Genomic DNA, 6,517 nt, shown 5'->3' with positions numbered 1-6,517 from the left:
AAGGATGTGAGTCCCTGCCCTTTATCGATAACTCTCGGAGACTCCCAACTACCAGAAAGGGGTCTGAAGTCCCACTGCAGGCTGAGGACAGAAAGGGGAGACGATTAGGACGGCGAAATTAAGGGCTGGCTCTCTGTAAATCCACTGTATTCACATTCAGGTAGCAATATTTAAACTGTTTCAAATTCAGTGTCTGTACCCACTATAAAGCAGATGCCATGAGGTGCTGTAAAATGGAGGGCATAGGTGAATGAGAAGTCTTGTAGAGAAGCTAAGACACATAGAGAAATAATCGATTAAATGTGAGAATTGCCATACATGATAAAAACAAAATGCTATGTGGGCACAAAGGTAACGTTCACTCCAGCTGAGGAAAACAGGAAGGTTTCCTGGAGGCAGGATGGCATTTGAGGTAGGTCTTATTGGACATGATTTGGAAGGAAAGGGTGGGTAGAATGAGCACATCAGTGGCAGAAGCAATGGAAGCAAAAAGATGGACTCAGGAAGATTCAGACTGGTTTTCGGGAAAGCAAGTTGCCTTTTCTCTAGAGTTGAAAGGAGAATGAAGAGGAAGAGCTGATCTGGAAGCTTACACTAAGAACAAATTGTAGGAACCCTTGAACGACAAGCTGAGTGTGGGCTTCATTTTGTTGTCAAAATGGAGACATCAATAGCTACACAACACTGTGAATGTGCCTAATGCAACTGACTTGTACACTTTAGAATATGGTTAAAATGATAAAACGGAAACACTGAAGGTTTTCTTTTTAAAATGTAGTCACTTTCTTAAAAACAAACAAAAATTAAACCAGATGTTACCATCTAATTTAATCATATTCTGGCACTGAATTCAAATTTTAGACCAAGAAGAAATACATTAGCACCAGCCTTGTAAAATAATATTTATTTTTCTTAAAAGATTTATTTATTTATTTTAGAGATTGAGAGAGAAAGAGAGCACAAGCAAACCAGGGGAGGGGCAGAGAGAGAGAAGCAGACTCCCCGCTGAGCGGGAGCCTGCCACGGGGCTCGATCTCACGACCCTGAGATCAGAACCTGAGCTGAAATCAAGGGTCAGATGCTCAATGGACTGGGAGGCACCCAAGCACCCCTATAAGTAACCTTTAAACTTCAGAGGATAAATTGGATACAGTGACCTTGCTTCCTTCTTCCCTTCCTTTTTTCTAAATGCAGACAGATAAAAGAGAGTACTCATTGTAGATCTGCATTTTACAATATACCACTACTACCATGGGAGATTAATTTTAGGTGAATATACATTTTTTCTTAATTTTAATAGGAATTTATTTTGAAGGTGTTAGAATAAACATCATTTACAAATTATATTAGTTAGTATATATACTTGGCTGCTCTAACAGAGACCAAAAAGTACAGTGTCTTAAACAGAGCAGAAATACATTTCTCTCTCATACAGAAGTCAGGGGGAATGGTCCAGGGCTGGTAGAGCACTTTCATAGAGGTCTTGGCATATTCACCTGGTTGCCCTGCCATCCTTGACACAAGTCTATCTCAGGGTCCACGATGGCCGCACCAGCTCCAAAGTCATGTTCTCATTCTAGCCAGCAGGGAGGAGGAGAAAGAAGGGAAAGGTATGACCCACCCTTTAAGAACAAATTTAGAAGTAGCACAAATCATTTCTGTTCACCTACTGCTGGTCAAAACTTAGCCACATATTCACAACCAGCTACAGTGGAGTCTGGGAAATATAATTTTTAGCAGGACTACCAACTATGAGCCAGCTAAAAATTCTATAATCATAGGAGGCTGATAAAAATTGGGAACAATTAGCAGACTCTTACACATAAAATCAACATTTTCTTTGCTATTGCTGATTTTTCCATTATGGTAGGGGGATATAAAATTTCACTTTAAAGGGATTTAAGTTTAGGGGCACCTGGGTGGCTCAGTCGTTAAGTGTCTGCCTTCGGCTCAGGTCATGATCCCAGGGTCCTGGGATCGAGCCCCACATCGGGCTCCCTGCTCAGCAGGAAGCCTGCTTCCCCCTCTCCCACTCCCCCTGCTTGTGTTCCCTCTCTCGCTGTGTCTCTCTCTGTCAAATAAATAAAATAAATAAATAAAATCTTTAAAAAAAGGGGGGGATTTAAGTTTAGAAATTCAGTTGTAAAAAAAAAATTAACACTGTAGTTCCCATTGAGATAGGGCAAAAATTGTAGAGGTTGTATATGAATGAGTAGAGTTTAAGAAATACCCTGGCCGTTTTAATTAGTAACACTAAACTTAGGAGGCTACCAGGGATGATAGTTTTTCTTAACACTTAAAGACCATGCCTACGTAATGGCAAACATACAGATGTAAAGTGAAAATTCGGTGTTAATAGTTCTGTAGCAGTGATTTTCAAACTGTGACCCAAGCATCTCTACAGAGGTGTTTCAGGGAGCCTGCAAATGACTGATTTAAATATAAATACATATATACACACACAGATAATTACAGTATAAATGTAAAACTACCTACAAAGCTATTATTAAAATGTAGACAGCAAGCAGAGCTGTCAGCCTGGTATACTGAGCACACACATCCTCTGCCTTCTTAGAACCCCATTAAAATTATAGCAAGAGGGGGAAAAGGCATAATCCAATAAAACAAAGAGAATAGGAAGGGGCCATCTGTGGTCAAGAGATTTAAAGAAATTCCTGGAAAGCATTGAGCAGATGGATGTATATTGACTAAGAAGAGCTCCTTCCTGGATTACTGGCAGAGGAGGAGGCCCCGCCCCACGGAACAGCAGACCCTCTACCCAAAAGGATGTGGGAGAGAGAGGGATACACATAGGGGGCTTAACTGAGGGTCTTTAACTTCTCACCCAGTCCTCCTCTAGAAGCAGAATGGCAGGCAGCCCGGCGCATTTACCACTATGTGACTACATCTCTCAGCCCCCGGGGTCCAACCAAAACCAAAACCCAAACCAACAAACTGGGTAGAGTTAGGGACAGGGTTCTTCTCTAAAGAAATTGATTAAACTGTTTGGGGAGCACTAGAGCGATGAGAATTGTCCTGCACGAGAACTAAGCCTTCTTTCTGCCTTCTGAGTCCAACACCACTTTGCCCCAAAGGAAAGCCAGCGAGTCAAAAGACTGTCTGGACTTCCAGTTACATGTGTTGAATTAAACACATGCACTATTTTCATTCTCTCCTAAATGAGAGAATGAGCCCTTACTCGAGCTTACTTACCAACATGACAGTAAAGGAAAAATAAGATAAAATGGCAGGAAAGGAGTGAGAAAGCTAGAAACAGACAAAGAGAGTGAGAAAGGAGGCACGCATGGATGAGAGATGTCAACAAATGCCTAGGTGGAAAGCAACGGGAACCTAAGTAACTTAGGAAGAGTGAGCAGAAACATCAATGCCCATGTAAGGGACTGTTTCTTGGTGTAGGTAAATGGCTCCTTAGAAGATCTCAAGGAGGGGCGCCTGGGGGGCTCAGTCAGTTAAGCGTCTGCCTTCGGCTGGGGTCATGATCCCAGGGTCCTGGGGTCGGGCTCCCTGCTCAGCGGGGAGCCTGCTTCTCCTTCTCCCTGCCCATGCTCTCTTCTCACACTCTGTCTCTCTCTCTCTCAAATAAATAAAATCTTAAAAAAAAAAAAATCTCAAGGATTGGAAGCACCGGGTATCACAGAGGATGGAGCCTAAGTGTGGGGTGGAAACAGAGGACTTCTGTGGAAGACCGTACATGTAAGGAAGTTCGTTGCACCCGGTCTCTTTCCTGCCTTATAAGAAGAAACTACCTTTCCCACCCCTCACTCTCATAGGCTATTAGAGGTTTATTTTCAGGAAGACTAGAGTCAGAAAGTTTCAGACGTAGGGAGGGTGTTAGTGAGATGCCATCCTGGAAACAAGTGAACTAATTAAAAGGCTGCACGCTGAACAGAGACCCACACCCCCCTATCATCCTCCTTGCTGTTCTTCACCCGGTTCTGAGAAAGTCAGCCCCCAAGTTGGTAACCCTTAAGGCTATTTTAAAAAATATTCTTTTTAAACTTGAATGGCTTTAGAGAAATAATCCAAATATTTGGGAGTTCCTCACTGAGGAATCCAGCTCCCCCTCCCAAACACTACAGGGGGCTCCCCCACCCCAGCTTCCTGGCAGCTTGAGGGCGGCTCATCACTCAGTGGGCATGTGCCGCCAAGGATCACGAGATAGTTGAGGAGACCCTTCAACGCAAAGGGCAGAGATAAAACAAAGGAAACAGAGACAGTGCTCAATGTGGAGAAACACAACTTCAAAAGACTAGTTATCCTCAGAGAGAAAAATAGAAGAACTTGCAGCTAGGAAACAAGAACAGGATGCTATTTTTAAAAAAAGAAGAAGAAAAAGGAATCATCAGAGAACTCTTGAAAGTGAAAATGCGGTGGCCAAAATTTTAGCAAGGGAATCGTTGTCAGAGGAAATTTTCACGGAAGCCCAACTTAAAATAGATTGAAATGGTATTTTATTAGCACAAATGTACGTGAAAGCGTGTGTGGCTGGATCCTCGGGGGGGTGAAGGGCATGTTCTCACATCCCTCTCACGGCTGGTCCTGTTAATTTTGTTCTGCTTACATTCTGAATCCTTCTTTGGGATGTTGTTCCCATTTTTCTGCAAAGCCACTGGTGCGCGTGTTTGTTAATGTAATACCTCTGATACTGATAATATCTCTGAAGTTACATGCTTTCAGCTTCAAGTAAGAGAAACTCCTATTCAAACTGGTTTCATTTTTTTTTAAAGGCTTCATTTATTTGTCAGAGAGAGAGAGAGAGAGAGAGAGAGAGAGAGAGAGAAAACAAGCAGGGGGGAGGGGCAGAGGGCTTCCCGCTGAGCAAAGAGTCCGATGCGGGGCTCGATTCCAGGACCCCGGGATCATGACCTGAGCTGAAGGCAGACACTTAACCGACTGAGCCACCCAGGCGTCCCAAACTGGTTTCATTAAGATTTTATTTACTAGAGAGAGAGAAAGTGAGCACGTGAGAGAGCACAAAGAGGGGGAGGGGCAGAGGGTGAGGGAGAAGCAGACTTCCCACTGAGCAGGAGCTCCATGCAGGGCTGGAGCTGGATGAGGGGCTCAACGCGGGACTGATCTCAGGACGCTGGGATCATGACCTGAGCAGAAGGCAGAGGCTCAACCGACTGAGCCACCCAGGTGCCCCAAAACTGGTTTCATTAATGAAGATATTTATTATCTCACCAAACAGAAAGTGGTTTTCAGGGTTGGCAGATTCAGTGGTTGGAAAAGGAGCTGGGACTCTTGTATTACTTGATATCTTAAAAACCACGTGCATTTATCACTTTCATTTTCTTTTTTTTAAAGATTTTATTTATTTGACAGATAGAGACACAGTGAGAGAAAGAACACAAGCAGGGGGAGCGGGAGAGGGAGAAGCAGGCCTCCCGCCGAGCAGGGAGCCGGATGTGGGACTTGATCCCAGGACTCTGGGATCATGACCTGAGTCGAAGGCAGATGCCTAACGACTGAGCCACCCAGGCGCCCCTCGATCAACAATTTTTATATAGACCTCCTGTCCTGTCTGTGCATTTAAATGTGCTTATTAATGCATCATTGTTTAGGAAGGTCAAAGCTCTGCCCTGGCTTTTTAAGATTCCGGCCTGTCCATTCTTGTACAGTTGTGCAAGGGAGTATATCTCTACACACGTTAACCACACTCAAATGTCCAGCAAGACCCAGGTATTCGGTCACATGGTCTAGTCACAGCATAATGGCCAGTTATGTAATAAGGAGTGAAGAAATAAATTCAGAAGATAACAATTTGTGATTCCACTTTTTTTGTTGTTGTTGCTGTTTTGTTTTTCAAGATTTTATTTATTTGAGAGAGAGCATGAGAGAGAAAGCTCACAAGCAGGGGAGGGGGTAGAGATCCCACTTTGGGACTTGATCCCAGGACCCTGGGATCATGACCTGAGCCGAAGGCAGACACTTAGCCTACTGAGCCACCCAGGCGTCCTGTGATTCCACTTCGAAACAAACATTTCCTGCTACTCTTCTTTCAATTTTTGGCACTAAGTTTAACTGGAGAGTATCCTGAGATTGCAAGAGTAGGTGTTTTAAAATTTTGTCTAATTCACTATTATTTCACCCTATCAGTTTTCTTGATACTGTGCTGCAGCTGACCAAAAACTGCAAAAGTCATCCATGACTCCCAATGCCGCATTTGTATCAAAATAGCTTCATTTTATCATTTGCGTTTTTAGATACAGTTCCAAATATGTAACTGTATGAAACTAACATGTATTTGCACTAATGAAGTGCTGTTTTAATTATTTTACATTGAAATCCATAAAAATTCGTTAGACAAAATTCTGCTGCTGCTAAAATGTTTCATTACCATTCACCTACATTGTGCAAAATTAGGAAATATCCAGATTATGTCACAGAATCAGAATCTGAAAAGTAATCCATTTTTCCTGTGAAAAAAGATTTTTGAAAGCTTTATTTTATTCATTTAAGGATTTTATTTTTAAGCAGTCTCTACATCCAGTAT

The sequence above is a fragment of the Callorhinus ursinus genome, unplaced genomic scaffold (assembly GCF_003265705.2).
Source record: "Callorhinus ursinus isolate GAN/ISIS: 27379988/994484 unplaced genomic scaffold, GSC_fseal_2.0 scaffold4, whole genome shotgun sequence".
In the NCBI taxonomy this organism is placed as follows: Eukaryota; Metazoa; Chordata; class Mammalia; order Carnivora; family Otariidae; genus Callorhinus; species Callorhinus ursinus.
Note: the sequence above shows the minus strand (reverse complement) of the source record.